Raw genomic sequence first — 17,283 nt, forward strand, 5'->3', positions numbered from 1 at the left:
AGAATGAAGATCAATACTAAATGTGTTCGCTATATTTTTCCTTTAATCCATTTTTGAAAATACATATGCATACCAATTTTCAACTTTCTATCCCAGCTGGAAGGGTTTCCGGAAAACTTCCGGAAACTTTCCGGAAGCGGCTTCCGGAAGTTTTCCGGTTAATTTCCGGAAATTTTTTTTTGTTCAGAAATTATTCGGAAATCTTCCGGAAATTTATTTTTTTTGTACGGAAATCTTCCGGAAAATTTCCGGAAATTTATTTTTTTTGTACGGAAATCTTCCGGAAAATTTCCGGAAATTTATTTTTTTTTTACGGAAATCATCCGGAAATCTTCCGGAAATTTGTTTTTTTTTACGGAAATCTTCCGGAAATTTATTTTTTTTTACGGAAATCTTCCGGAAAATTTCCGGAAATTTTTTTTTTACGGAAATCATCCGGAAATTTATTTTTTTTGTACGGAAATCTTCCGGAAAATTTCCGGAAATTTATTTTTTTTTACGGAAATCATCCGGAAATCTTCCGGAAAATTTCCGGAAATTTGTTTTTTTTTTACGGAAATCTTCCGGAAATTTATTTATTTTTACGGAAATCTTCCGTAAATCTTCCGGAAATTTATTTTCTTTGTACTGGAATCTTCCGGAAATTTATTTTTTTTAACGGAATTTTTCCGGAAATTTTTTTTTACGCAATTCTTTCGGAAAATTTCCGGAAATTTATTTTTTTTGTAGGGGAGAGTCTCCAGTTGTGAGACGGGTTTTATTTTTGACCCGTAAATTGTAAACAGGTAAACGAAATTGTAAATAAAATACACCGTTCGAAAGGTAACAGAAAGACTCAACTTTTATTAAAAGAAATTATAGTGTTTTGATGAACTCAAAAAATTTTACGATACATTTTCCGAGCACATCGCTTTTTTCAAAAAGAAAAAATGTCTCCAGTTGTGAGACACTCATTAAAAATTGCTAAAATTTAATAAGTTTGACATAAAACGTTATGTTTAGTAGAAATAGTTAAATATATTAATAATATATATTATTATATACTAAATAATAATATTTATTCGCCAAAATATGACTATCAAATAAACACAATTTAATAGCTTCAACAAGAGCATTAAAATTGATTTCTTCTGAATCAATTGACTTTTTTCCACTTGACATGCCCAAAAATACTAGAAAAAAATCAAAACAACATTTAAATAGTATGCCTGCAAAGTCGTATTTTTTATGCTGCCCAGATGGGTGTTGACACCGTCTCACAACTGGTGATATGCTGTGTCTCACACCCAGAAATTGGCGCTATTTTGAAAAAGGAAAATTAAATTATTTTTAACCGTAGATTGGAACAATGCAATATTGCATCACAAAATATAAGGAAAACACTAAAAGAAAATGCATTACATTTACCTTTTCCAATTAATTAACCTGGAAAAAGAGTACTTTGCATTTATTGAAAAAACGCTTTTTAGTCGATTATCACACACAGTGTTGGTATTTAACAAAAACGGTTTATATATCCGCTTCGGCGTACACGAAAAAGTTGGCTTATATAAAAAGAAATGTTTTTATATAAACCAATCGGCTTTTTAATATTGCATATTAAAAAAAATTGACTGTCTCACAACTGGAGGTGTCTCACAACTGGAGACTCTCCCCTACGGAAATCGTCGGAAATTTATTTTTTTTTGTACGGAAATCTTCCGGAAATTTATTTTTTTACGGAAATCGTCCAGAATCTTTCTGGAAATTATTTTTATTTTACGGAAAACATCGGGAATTTTTCCTGAAATCTATTTTTTAAGGAAATCAGTCGGATTTCAGTCACACTTGTAGTTAATATTATTTGATATTCATGAATTTTATTATATTGCGAAAAATCAAACTCAAGTGATAAAATTTTGTAAAGTAATTAAACTCATTGTGGAAATTGATTCTTATAGGCAGGTATTAAGATATAAATCATCTTTTGTAAAGGTAAGTAAAACTTTTACTATTGATACCCATTACAAAAAATTCATATAAATATTTCAGCGATTTTAAAAATAATTTTTAAATATTCTGGAATATGACCCAATTTTTAAAAATTTGATTTTTTCCGAGCATGGTAAAAATATGACGAACTACGGAAATATTTATTTTTTATTTTTAAGTAATTATTTCAAGATAATTTAACCTCGAAAATTAATTTTTTTTTAAATATGGATAATTTAACCTTTAAATGTTACTATTGTAAAGTATCAACAAAGTTTTAAAGATTGTGATTGGGAATTATGAAGGAAAAAAAAGTATTTTTTAAACGTTTTTGAGGAATTATTTTTTGTTCATTTACACGGAGAGAAAAATCAAACGTTTGTAGTATGGACAGTTAACCTTATTTCGTAAAAGAATGCACATGCGCAATAGGCGTAAAATGTGTGCTGTATTTGTATCAATTTCTACGTTATCAGCATAAAAGTTCTACCTTTAACGCATGGGACGTCAGTATACTACAATTGCAAGAGAACCATGCTTTTTTAGTATATGTTTCATACAACTGAGATATAAGGACACGCCTCTTTAGCAGGACGTTCATACAAAATTACCATAGGAAGTCTCCATACTACAAACGCTTGATTTTTCTCTCCGTGTATGACTACAATTTTACTGCACGGTACTGTCAATTTTGTAGCATGGCACTGTAAATTCTATAGCATGACACTGTCAATTCTATACCATCTGTTTTTGAACGTATTTGAATACATATTTTGTAATAACAAAAGCACATGCTATTGATTCAAAAGCATATTTCATCGTCTAAAATATACATCTATATAAACTGTAAATACTGTTTAATAGAGATGTGCAAAAAAGCTCGAAATGTCGAGCCGAGCCAAGCCGAAATGTTTTCGAACCGAGCCAAGCCCAAGTCGACTCGATGTATCGAGTACTCGAAATTTTCGAGTACTCGAGTGACTTCGAGTACTCAGGTAAATTCGATTACTTGATTAAATTCGAGTACTCAAATTCACTCGAGTACTCAAAAAAATTCGAGTACTCGAATTTTTCGAGCTCTTTACACAGTTCGGCTCGAGCTCGAACTGATTAGGCTTGGCTCGGCTCGAAAAATGAAAAGCTCGAAATAGCTCGATCGAGCCTCGAGCTTCACACTTTTTGCACACCTCTACTATTTAATAATTTAACAATATTGTATTTAAAATAATTGTAAAAATTATTTCAAACTAACTACTATCCGTGAGAAAATGATAGGCCCCTGAAAAATGTTTGAGTTTGACTTGAAATATCTCTGTTAAAAAAATTATTTGAAAAAAATGAGAAATATTTTTGAAAAGCGTGGAATCTCATATGTTTGTATACGAAAATCCAATACTAAAAAAATTTTTTGCACCGTACAGGTGCAAAATTACATCACAGTGTACCCCATTTTTCGACATTTTCAAAAATGGTCGACTTTGGTACAAGATTTTACATGGAAGCGATTATTCAAAAACTTCGAAAAAATAACTATTTATTAACTGAAGCTGTCCAAACGAATTTGCTTTATAATTATTCGAAAATCTTAATTATTATTGCATTTATTAACAATAATAGGATACAATGTTATCTCTGGTTCTAATAGTCTAGTTGAAATAAATCAAATTGGAAGTTGTAATTAATTAATCTTTTTATTATCTTAGCTCATTAATTAAAGAAAACAAAATTCTTCTATTAATTACATTTTTCAACATTTATTTGGACATTTTTTTCAGAACAAGTATAAAACAGTTGCAAAAACCAAATTTTTTTTCGACAAAATCCTTACCCTGTCATAAATAATACTACGTACTTCTCCAAAATGTGGGCTCAGAATAAAGCTTAGAATTTTTTCACATAGGCTCTACAGTGCATGCCAGATTTTTATTAATGACAGGGTTAAGATTTTGTCGAAAAAAATTGGGTTTTTGCAACCGTTTTACACTTGTTCTGAAGGAAAGAAAACTGTCCAAATAAATGTTGAAAAATGTAATTAATAGAAGAATTTCGTTTTCTTTAAGGGGCCGTACACATAATACGTCACGCGATTTTTGACCACTTTTAACCCCTCCCTCCCCCTATGTCACACTTCGTCACAAATCTTGAACCCCCCCTCCCCCTACGTCACGTCACACACGTAAATTTCACTGTAAATTTTATACATTGGACAATATATATGTATATTATATCTTACACTCTAAATTATTGAATCAGTTAAGAATATCGGATTTAGAAGCAAAAAATCAGTCACTAATTCAAATAGTAATATTTTTTTCTGACAATTAGTTGAAAATAACTGATGTTTCAATACAATTGTTTTTGATTGATTCAATTAGTCACGTTTAACTACCTACATAGCATATTTAAATGCAAAGTTTAGTTAAAATTGTGTAAAGATTTAAATATCCCACTTCAATAAATGTTTAGCGGGAAACTTTTCCGAAAATTTAAGTTATATTTTCAGGAAGATTTTCACGAAAGTATAGTCGAAAATGCAATTCAAATGTTCAGGAAAGTTTCAAGCTATATTTTTAAGAAAATTTGACGATAGACATTTATTGGAGTGAGAAATTTAAATCTTTACACAATTTTAAAATAAACTTTGCAAGTAAATTTTTTAACTTATGCAAGCAAATCTTTAATATACAATATTTAGAAAAATTTCGGTGTTTTGTGGATAATTTTTCAGTTATTTTTAACTGATTCAGAAGCAAAAAGTCAGTCACTGCTGATTGACAGTTAAAACCATGATTTTTAACTGATTCAAATTAAGAGAATATCCCGTGTAGAAATTTCGCTATGGTCCGGATCAGGGACTCATCGGGCCTTCCATATTAGGGAATGAAACACACGGCCTGATATGGCCCTGATCAGGAAATCCACATTTGATCGTCGCTCCGATCTGGCCCAGGTCGGGCCGTGTGTTTCATTCCCTAATATGGCCATAATAGGGATATTTCTACACGGGATATTATTTATCATATTAAAAATAATATGCCAATAGATGTTAAGGGGTAACATCACCCAGAGCCTATACAAAATACGGTCTATTTCAATTAATTATTTTAAGAAAACGGTTCAGTACAATGTTGCTAGGTTTTCTGCAACGTTAAACACATGAATTAAACTTAATTTAAAAATAAAAAAAAAAATTTTGTTTTCAAAATGGCGCCTTCACAACAGTTCAACGTAGATCACGTTTCTTAAAACAACCTCTGCAGCCGGAAGCTTTTCTACGTTCCATAAGCACCTAGGCAAAAAATTCAAACGAATTATGAAAGAGGATGACATTTACTAGAAAAGTACATAGGATATTTTAAAAATATCAATTTTTCGCAAAATGGTATGACTTCGATGACAAAAATGTTATTTTTTGTTAAAAAATCAAGGTAAAAATGGTTATAAAACGGAAACGCATTAACCGATCTAAAAAATCCTATGTACTTCGATAAAGAATGTTGTTTTAAAGCTACAGTCTAAATTTTAATTGAATGCGTCAAAAAATGTTGGAGAAATCCTTCCGGCCAGTTTTTTTTACAATTTTTTCACTGTTGGATGTGTAAAGGCGCCATTTTGAAAAATTTTTTTTTTTGTTTTATTTTTAAATTAAGTTTAACCCATGTGTTTAACGTTGGAGAAAACCCAGCAACATTGTACTTGACCGTTTTCTTAAAATAATTAATTGAAATAGACCATATTTTGTATAGGCTCTGGGTGATGTTACCCCTTAAACAGATACATAATAGATATTAAATAGTTCAAACCATTTTTAACTTGTTTTATTTAGAAAAAGTGACATTGTCACATATAATTTCTTATTATCTTTGAATTTAAAAGATCGTGACGTAACACATGAGTTCACCCCCCCCCTCCCCCATGTCACACTTAGTCACAATTCTCAGACCCCCTCCCTCCCCCTAGCCGCGTGACGTATTATGTGTACGGCCCCTATAATGAGCTAAGATAATAAAAAGATTAATTAATTACAACTTCCAATTTGATTTATTTCAATTAGACTGTTAGAACCAGAGATAACATTGTATCCTATTATTGTTAATAAATACAATAATAATTAAGATTTTTGAATAATTATAAAGCAAATTCGTTTGGACAGATTCAGTTAATAAATAGTTATTTTTTCGAAGTTTTTGAATAATCGCTTCCATGTAAAATCTTGTACCAAAGTCGACCATTTTTGAAAATGTCGAAAAATGGGGTACACTGTGATGTAATTTTGCACCTGTACGGTGCAAAAAATTTTTTTAGTATTGGATTTTCGTATACAAACATATGAGATTCCACGCTTTTCAAAAATATTTCTCATTTTTTTCAAATATTTTTTTAACAGAGATATTTCAAGTCAAACTCAAACATTTTTCAGGGGCCTATCATTTTCTCGCGAATAATAATATTTTATTAATAAAATTGTATCAACCTTACATCTCAATCAGTTTACATGTTTTATTAGACAACATTATGCTTCTAGTTCTAAATGATAAATTAATATATTTTAACATATATTTTCTTAATTCAATACACAAGTTATTCTCTCAACAAAATTAAATTCAATAGCTTTGGTGCTATTGGGCCAACAGTTTTTTTCAAAGTGTAGATTTGTTCATAAATCTTATATACACATGCGGCGATCCACTCAGCTGCTGTTATGTGTCATGGCGTCGCGCCGTTTGATTAAACAGCGTGTGCCCAAATAGCACGTAACATTACTGGAATATTGCAGCAATGTAACTTGTAATGTTAGTAACATTACAGTCTAACATTGCAATAATATTAAAATGTCCGCCCCAAGGACATGTAATGTAATGTTACAGTAACATTACATGGTAATGTTGTTACCTAATTATGTTGTTTTCTCTGTAAAATATAATTTGTTTTCTGAATGTACACTTAAAAAAATGCTTTTGTATGTTGATTTATATACTACAAAATTGTTTCAAAAAATGTTCTTAAGATAATTTAATTTCGAGAAATCAATAAAAGGAAATTTCTGCAATTGTTTTCTTTATACCTTTTTTGTTTTATCTATTCCTAATCCAAAATCATTAGTTTATTTTTAACATTCATACACGGAGAAAAAAATCAAGCGTTTGCAGTATGGATATGGTTCATACTTCAAAAGCACGGCGCTGTTTATCTAGATTTGTAAAAATATATGTTGAAAGAGTAGAAATCTATACTTTTTTAGCATAGATTTCGACAAATCGAGTATAAACAGCACCGTGCTGTTTATACGCTGTTTAAACAACTGCTGTTTAAACGTTTGATTTTTCTCTCCGTGTAAATGAACAAAAAATAATTCCTCAAAAACGTTTAAAAAATACTTTTGTTTCCTTCATAATTTTTGAATGTTCAATTCCTTTCAATTCCGTTTATTTTTAAGAATAAACTGAAATATATAGAACTTAACATTTTCTCATGTCTGCCAGTGGAAAAAAGGCTCAGAATTAAAATTAGGAATTTCCAATACAAGTCCTCAAACTACAAATCCTGAAATATTGCGTACGCATTCCCAATCACTTTAAATTATTTATTTGTTTCTAAGTAAGAGTTAAGAAAAACAATCTTTAAAACTTTGTTGATACTTTACAATAGTAACATTTAAAGGTTAAATTATCCATATTTAAAAAAAATTAATTTTCGAGGTTAAATTATCTTGAAATAATTACTTAAAAATAAAAAATAAATATTTCCGTAGTTCGTCATATTTTTACCATGCTCGGAAAAAATCAAATTTTTAAAAATTGGGTCATATTCCAGAATATTTAAAAATTATTTTTAAAATCGGTGAAATATTTATATGAATTTTTTGTAATGGGTATCAATAGTAAAAGTTTTACTTACCTTTAGAAAAGATGATTTATAACTTAATAGCTGCCTATAAGAATCAATTTCCACAATGAGTTTAATTACTTTACAAAACTTTAACACTTGAGTTTCATTTTTCGCAATATAATAAAATTCATAAATATCAAATAATATTAACTACAAGTGTGACTGAAATCCGACTGATTTCCTTAAAAAATAGATTTCCGGAAAAATTCCCGATGTTTTCCGTAAAATAAAATTAATTTCCAAAAAGATTCTGGATGATTACAGTAAAAAAATAAATTTCCGGAAATTTTCCGGAAGATTTCCGAATGATTTCTGTAAAAAAAAATAAATTTCCGGAAATTTTCCGGAAGATTTCCGTACAAAAAAAATATAAATTTCCGGAAGATTTCCGTAAAAAAAAAAATTTCCGGATGATTTCCGTAAAATAAAAATAAATTTATGGAAGATTTCTGTACAAAAAAAATAAATTTCCGGAAGATTTCCGTACAAAAAAAATAAATTTCCGGAAATTTTCCGGAAGATTTCCGTACAAAAAAAATAAATTTCCGGAAATTTTCCGGAAGATTTCCGGAAGATTCCGTACAATAAAAAAAAATTTCCGGATGATTTCCGTAAAAAAAAAATTTCCGGAAATTTTCCGGAAGATTTCCGTAAAAAAAAAATTTCCGGAAATTTTCCGGAAGATTTCCGTAAAAAAAAACAAATTTCCGGAAATTTTCCGGAAGATTTCCGGATGATTTCCGTAAAAAAAAATAAATTTCCGGAAATTTTCCGGAAGATTTCCGGAAGATTTCCGGAAGATTTCCGTACAAAAAAAATAAATTTCCGGAAATTTTCCGGAAGATTTCCGTAAAAAAAAAATTTCCGGAAATTTTCCGGAAGATTTCCGTAAAAAAAAACAAATTTCCGGAAATTTTCCGGAAGATTTCCGGATGATTTCCGTAAAAAAAAATAAATTTCCGGAAATTTTCCGGAAGATTTCCGGAAGATTTCCGTACAAAAAAAATAAATTTCCGGAAATTTTCCGGAAGATTTCCGTACAAAAAAAATAAATTTCCGGAAAGTTTCCGGAAGTTTTCCGGAAACTATGAGCGCTAGGGGGGGTACATGCCTTTTTTTGCGAAAAATGGCCAAAATTTGATGTTTTTCGACGAAAACTCTATGAAGGTCAATCCCAATCACGTTCGCTATATTTTTCCTGTAATCTACGCGTGAAAATACATACGTGTACTAATTTTTAGCTCTCTAGGTGTAAAACTGTGAGTTCTAGGGGGGGGGGGGTACATGGTCATTTTTGTAACCGTTCCAATAGGGTTCCTACCGGGTACGGAACCCTAAAAATGATAAAAATAAATCATTTAATTCAATTAATAATACCTATATAGAAGAAATATGAATTTCAGTGCCCCTCGATGATACGCCTCTGATGAGGTTAGTTTTCTTGTTTACTTTTCACATCTCATTTCAATTACGCGAAAAGTGCTAATTACACGAAAACTAATGTTTATTAATAAATGTAATTTAAAATAAATATAGTTGATATGGATTGTCTAACATAAAAGAATAATTAAACAAACAGAAAAAAGCAAATGTCGAAAAAGAGCGACGTGAAAAAATTCAAAATGATCCTGGTGAAATTTAAATAATTTTAATATTATTTTTAAACTTTAAATAGTTTTGTAGCGTACCTACTTCAAATATAGTTTATTTAAATACCAATGAACAGTAATTAATAAAAGAAAGTTCAATTTTTAAACATTAAAAAAATAATTTTATCAACTTAAAAGTGACCGGTTTTTGGAGAATCACCCATATATATATATATATATATATAATTTTTGAAATATTTTTTATTCATTAAATAATTTAAAAGTAATAATTTTGTTATTGTTCTTTCAGAATTAAGTTATTGAAAAAGAAATTATTGTCAGAAATAGAAAAAATTGACGGTTTTATATTAGAATTCGTGTTAGTTTTATAGTTTATGAGGTAAACAAAAAAGGCACTTAAATACAAAAATTTTCTTATGAATTCTAAAAATTTAATTTTTTCCAATACTTTTATTAAAATTCACTGATTTTTCTTTCCTTACTAATTCAACTTTTCCCGACTTCCCTGACCTTTGCCAACCCTGTTTTTTCTCTAAATTAGTGTCGAATTTTTGTCAAGATAACATACCATTATAGGTACAATTTGTATAATGTGATAGGCGCTCACTGATTTCTAACCAAGCTGCTTTTCTTTCTAAATTATTTTTATGTTTGGAACATTTTTTGGCATAAAGTAGCTTCTTATCCTTAACTAATTCTATTAGTAGTCTCTCCATATTACGATCTTGACTGTAATTCTTGACACTGGAAAAAATGAATTTCTTAAAATACTTAAGTGGAAATGTAAATACAAATAAATATTCTAATATAATAATAAAATGAATAAAAATGAAATTTATTGTTGATATGACACTTACCTGGTTTAAAGTTTTAATACAATGTCAAATTAAAGGGTTGGGAATACCAAAAGAAGGTCTTATTAGGCGGCTGTTTCACTACATCGAGATATTTCGAGTTCGAGTATGACGTCAGATTTTCGACATTTTTCTGTAATTTTTTTACTGACAAGAAGTATAAATGCACCCTAAGGCTGTGTTTACATGCTTGCGTCCAAACGGTGTGTTTTGCGTTGAGCAGTGAATGTAAGAAGGATAGAAGTATATTTTCTCTGTCTCATTATTCAACGCAAAACGCAGAGTTCGAATTTTATTTAATTTTAAATTGTTTATTGTGACTAAACTAAAAATTGATACTTCATAATGATATTGAAAAGAGCGACTGCAGCTCCATCTTCTAACTATGTGTGAGTTTTTAAGGTACTATATTTCTTTAGATTTGGAAATGTGAGTGTGCCCTTCTATGTTTCATTTTCATTGCTATAACTGCGAGAGTACATTCGATTATTTCGATTTAAATTCGAGATTTCTTACAAATCCTTTTTTTCTAAAGGAGGATACACTGTAAAAAAAAGGTCTGAATGTTACCATTCGAACAGTATAATTACACGATTCTGTAACAATTATTTTACAAAGATTATGTGATTTTACTGCACTCAGTACGACAATATTAATGATTTTGAGGTTAGAAATACAAGATTCTGTAAATTTACAGTTTTGTGAAGAGAGATTTTAAGTGGCGCTGAAAAATTACAATTCGAATGTGAATTCACTCTACTGAGTGTTGGTTTTTTTCCTCGCATACAGGGTATGCTATTTTATGGACGTGTGTAAAATTACATTTCTGGTTTAATTTACATTTTGAAAATGTAAATATCATGAATTTTGTGAATTTACTAAATAAAACATAAAAAAGCTATTTTTTAGTAGTGTAAAATCACATACTGAAGTAAAAAAATAGCTGAACTTTAATATTGTAATTCTGGAATTTTTTCTTGACTGATTTCGTTTTACACTTATTTAAATACAGTAGAACCCCGATTATCCGAGCTAATGTGGACTGGACCTACCTCGGATAAAACGAAAACTCGGATAAAACGGACTTTTATTATAATACATACGTAATTTAACATTTTATTTATAAAAAAGTCTCTAATATAAACGAGAAAGGGATTTTTATATTCATATTTCATAATAACTTATGTAACTTATTAAAATAATAAAAAATTTTGAAATATTATTGAACTTTTTTTAATGTCGCAACTCGGATAACTCGGACTAGGCCAGCCGCAATACTCGGATAAAGCGGTATATCCTCTTCTGAGGCCACCTCGGATAATCGAGACCTCGGATAAAGCGAGCTCGGATAACCGGGGTTCTACTGTACTATAATTTATATGAATATATATTAATTCGTTTCCTATGTCGTCTTGTTAACAAAGTGACCCGATTAGTTGAATTTATGGCATTGTGAATTTGTGATATTTCCACCAACATTTTGACAGGACATTCTAGTATGTGTTAAAAAATAAAAAATTCTAAGTTCGTGAATAGTGTAGTGGTCAGTGTTCTAGATTTAGAATTCATATGCTTTAGGTGTTAGGTTTCGCGTCCCCCCAACGTCAAATTTTTTATTTATCATAAGTTATAATTATATTTTTATGTGAATTCACTTATTTTTTTGTAAATTTACACATTTTCTGTGTTTTTACATTCTTCTGTAAATTTCTTTCTCTTTGTAATTTTACAATTCGCTTGTAAATTCACATAACCTCAATGTTAAGTTACTGTAACATGTAAAAATGACACACTCAGCTTAGGCTTTTTCCTCACATACGTAGTCAGTAAAATTACAGAAATTTTTTTTACAGTGTATGTTTGAAGCGTGTTTTTAATACATAATCTATAGAAAAGTGTTTTTTAACAATTTGTTAAAAATAAACATAATTTATAAAGATTATTAATCGAGAAACATTTTTTATGCAGAAAATAAATAAAATATATTTTATCGAATGTGTTATACTTAATGGATACGCAAAATAATATATCTTATCATTCAACTTTTTTAATTGTTAAAAATTATTTTGCTTTGAAAAGTCCTAAAGCTTTAGAAGGCATTTTTAAACAAAAGAAGATCATCTTACAGAATTTGACGGAAAAAAGATTTTTCGTGTTTGTAACTTTGTAAGTTATAATATTTTAAACGAATTTAAATAAACTAACAACATGTCTGCGACTAATCATGATAAGATTCTTGAAACCAAATTTCTAATAAGTATTGTAAAATATAACGATTGGATTTATAATCCAGGAAAAAGGTATTCCTTCGATAAAAAAACTAAAGAAAATTTGTGGGCTCAAATAAGCAACAAAATGTTAGAATCAGGGTTTCATTTAAAAGGTAAGATTACGTTATATTACTTCAGAAATTGAAAATGTAGAGAAAAGCAGGATTGTAAATACCGGAGGTAGGTCATGCCGATATGTATATCTTGCAAACAAAAATAGATTTTTAAAAAACTCAAGCGAGAAAAACATTATTTGACATTTGATCACGATTGTCAGTCATTTGCATTTTGTCTACTAAGTGAAATAAAACAGCTTTTAGTACCTTGGTGTTTTGACATCACATAAGTAAATATTTTCAGATGTGTACATTTTAATATATTTTCTGCATCGCCTCGCTGAAAAAAATAAAATTTTTATTGAAAAGCAAAAAGTGTAAACGAATTCTGAAAATCCAGAAAATTCCGCACTAGGTTGTTCAAAAATCAAAACAAATATTTGTTATTTATTTCTATTTTTCTTTACTTTAAGGCTTGAATAAAAAGGTATTAAAAATTATTTCATCATCAATAAAAAGACGAAAATTTTAAGTACTTCTGAATTCCTTTTTTGTCCGCTAAATTTAATACTTCTATTAAGTCAAATTCTACTATAAAATGAATCCTTTTCAATGCCCAAAGTTTACAATATTAGAATGAATACTTTTTAATCACTTAAAGTGGAATAAATTTGTGATCTATCACGGTGGTCTTCAAGCAGTTTTAGGTTTACCTAAAATGAGTCAAAATTGTGCTAACGCAGTTTTATCTGGAATCGTCCCAAGATTCCAAATTTTCATTTCCGAAAATCGTAGCTGATTCTTTTTTCGAAAAAAACATATATATGGGCAATTCCACGTGAGATTTAAGTCCATCTCTTAAAATCAGCCAAAAAATATTTTTTTTCTATTCTGTATCGAAACAAATTAGATTCGTATTTTTTTATTTTTGTTTAATTGTACAAATTTTCGAGTTATGAATTTTCGAAATTTTTGACTTGTAATTGTAGACTTATATTCAGTAGCTTATAATTCCGAAAATATTGAGTTTAGGAAAAAGTTGTCAGAAAATGAAAGTTTTAGTTTTCTTTCGAGTTTTAAGAAATGTAAACAAAAATTTTTTTTTATAAACAAATTAATTGTTTTTAATTTTGGGCCGGATTTTAAAAAAATTTTTTTAAATTTATTTATACCTTATAATATAGAGGAGAGTTTCCAAAAAGTTTCGAAATGGGCCTGATGTGTTAAATGAGTTTTCAAACATTTTCAAAAATTACTTGCAAGCATCACATGGGATATTTTTACAATTAACTTTTTAGAACTGTCTGCAGCGTATAAATTTTAATCTATTTGTGTTCTTTGTTTTAAATTAAAGGGTCTACGCTGTAGATAGTTTTAAAAAGTTAATTGTAAAAAAATCCCACTGTCGACTAAAATCTCACGTGGAATTTCCCATAGGGTAATGTCACCTTGAGTGGACCGCCTGAGCTTTTAAGTTATCTGACAGCGGAAACGTGAAATAAATAGTGCGAATAGCAGCACCGCACCTAGAAACCGTAAGAAATTAAGTTCTGCGATAATCATATACGTTACCGTTTGATGTAACGCATTTTTGAGAACACAAACCAAAAAAGAAGTCGCTCTTTCAATGAGTAAAGTGATTTGGAAGTGTAAAAGTAGTGTAAAATTTAAGTTTTAAAAGGTAACTTATTTTTTTCCTACTACTTTGGACATTGAAATTGATTGTCTTAGTTTAATTTAGTGATAATTTTGACTAAAAAAAATTGTGATGGCTGCCATAAAAAGTTGTTTGTCACCATGAGTGGACCACTGTTTATAACCATGAGTGGACTGCCTGTTTTTTTCCATTTTTAATGTCAGTTTAAAATTTTTTAGATATAAATTGACAATAAATTAGTTTAAAACTATGATTTATGTTCTTTATTAATTTTTTTGTGATATTGATGTGATATGTGACAAAATTATTAAAAATGGTTTCACTTGTAAACATTGCGACACATACATGGTCTGAAGCTGCATAAGCATAAATTTTGTTTCAATATATCAGAAATATTAAATACATCAAAGAATTTAGAATAACTTTTACAATTTTTTAGGAGTGGTCCACTTAAGGTGAAACTTTTTTCATTCCTTAAAAATTAGCTTTTTTTAAAAGTCAATTGTTTTTTCCAATAAAAAAATCAAAGCTATTATGGTATAAACACTTATCTAGGGATTTAAACTAAAGCTTGTAATAGAAACCTCTGATTAATTTGCTTTCATAAAGAATTTTTTAGAAAAAAAGCGTAGGCGGTCCGCTCAAGGTGACATTACTCTTTTTTTTCGAAAAAAGAATCAGCTACGATTTTTGGAAATGAAAATTTGGAATCTTGGGACGATTCCAGATAAAACTGCGTTAGCACAATTTTGACTCATTTTAGGTAAACCTAAAAGTGCTTGAAGACCACCGTGTTAGTGCTAGAGTAATAAAACTGTATTCACGAAGGTGAAATATTTATTCTCGAGTTAACTTATTTATTGAGCTTCCTGTTTACAAATATTCATATTTTTTTAAGCTTTTAAAGGAAATTTGTTTTCTTTTTAAGAAATTTCTTTTTTAATTTATAAATAAGTAATTTAATTTATTATTTTGAAAAGAATTTATCAGAATGCATATATTTTAATTTATTTCTACGATTATGTATTCATTCCTGGTAGTATTTTGTGTGCTGAATTTAAATTCAAAAAGTTTTACATTCCGCATTAGAACTTTAAAAAATTTGAAATTACAATTTCAAAAATTCATTTTTTATTTATTTATTAAACTTTAATCTTTTAATGCAATTTTTATTTAGATAAACTTTAAAATTAAGAATTGAAAAATCTGTTTTGAAAATATGTGTAACTAGCAATAAATCGCTCGCTTGCGCGCGCGGGTTATTTTTAATTCTATGTTTAAAGTAATTTGAAAAAATATATCAATAATGTATATCAATAATGTAAAATTTTATTTTGTATGTATGTACGGAAATTTAGCAGATTTTACAAAACTGTTACGGAGTAGTGGATAAAGCTTTTTCACGAAACTGTGCTTTATTAAATGTAAGGAATATTTCAGGATAAAGTACAGAACTTTCGTAGCTTATACTGAATATTTTTGAAGTTTATCCGGAAAGATTCCTTACATTTTACAAAACTCAGTTTCGTAAAAAGCTGTATCCGCTATTCCGTAATAGTTTCGTAAAATTTGCTAAATTTATTTTTTTTCTGTGAGAATTGAAATTTTTTTTAAATTTTTTATTAACTCAAAAGATTTAAATAGATTCGACATGTATTAAGTGTAAACGTTTGGCTTTTTCGAAACATGTGTCGAATGTCCCGTTCTGGTTCCCCCTTAATTAAAAAAGTCTCTAAATTCAAATATTTTCTCCCCTATTCCTTTTTTTCAGTAAATTTTTTATTGAAAAGTAAAAATTAAGATTTAATTTTGTTGAAAAGATTTTACATAGTGTCCGCAGCTCTCAGGAAAATCAGGAAAATTTTATATACTTTATTAAAATAATTAAAATTTTTTGTGAATTAAAGATTTTGTAATCTGACTGGTTTAAAATGGTCTGTATTATTATTTGTTACTCTCATTTAATATTAATTTATTCTATCGTTAAATATTTTTGTTTCAAAAAAGCAGAAATTAATAAGGTAAGTAAAAAGTCAGGGAAATTTTTTCTCGATTTTTACTGGACAACCTTATTTTATTTTTGTGAAATGTTTAAAAAGCGCGCAATTTAAGGAGGTTCTATCGATAATTGATTTAATGAACAGATTTTGATAAAACTTGATGAGCAGCTCGATACCTCAGTGTGATACAATCCTATCTTCTGGTAATACTTTAAACTGTCCCATCTCCAGGTGATGTTTTGTATCGTGCTATCTCTAATTTGACAGATTGTGGTGTGAATAAAAAAAATAAATTACGGTACTTAAAATATTAATTACATTCAAAACAATAATTTTTTTATATTTTAAGAGATACTTTTTATCATAATATATAAAAATTTAGTGTAAATTAATAAAATTTAACCACTTAAATGCATTTAGAAAACAGCTAATACATTAACCCTACTTTTTGACAGCACGATACAAAGTATCACCTGAAGATAGGACTGTACAACACAGGAAAAAAAAAGTCTGACTCCGTTTACACCTTAAATTCAGCCCATGTATTTCACATAAGTCTGTCCTTGTTTAACGGGGCTGACTCCGTTTACATCATAAATTCAGCCTCAAAAAGAGGCTGAAAGTAAAACTTTTTTTTTAGTGTGAAAATATTACCAGAAGATAGGACTGTATTACACTGAAGTATCGAGCTAGATAAAGTTAATATAAAGGCGTAGTTAAATTTTTGTGACCTCTAGGTACCTATGGAAAAAATTATAAACATTTTTGGTTTTCAACATTTAACATTGAGTCTTATGGAAATTGAGTAATTTGTCATATATATTTACATACTGCAAAGTATTAAATGAACAGATATTGTTCTAAATTTTTGAAATACTAAACCGATATGCAATAATTATATATCTGTAAAAACAATTGTCAATAGGTACCTGTGAGATTTACAATAAATCAATTTGTAAACAAAATTTACGTTTCA

General features: G+C 28.7%; 1 protein-coding gene across 4 annotated transcripts in view; it reads right to left on the reverse strand.

Annotated features, from left to right (window-relative positions):
* Positions 1 to 17,283, reverse strand: part of LOC122505843 (5-hydroxytryptamine receptor 2A-like) — an 837,584-nt gene that overhangs the window by 227,977 nt on the left and 592,324 nt on the right. The gene's annotated exons all lie outside the window — the stretch shown is intronic.

Source organism: Leptopilina heterotoma, unplaced genomic scaffold, assembly GCF_015476425.1.
Source record: "Leptopilina heterotoma isolate Lh14 unplaced genomic scaffold, ASM1547642v1 Lhet_377, whole genome shotgun sequence".
Taxonomy (NCBI): Eukaryota; Metazoa; Arthropoda; class Insecta; order Hymenoptera; family Figitidae; genus Leptopilina; species Leptopilina heterotoma.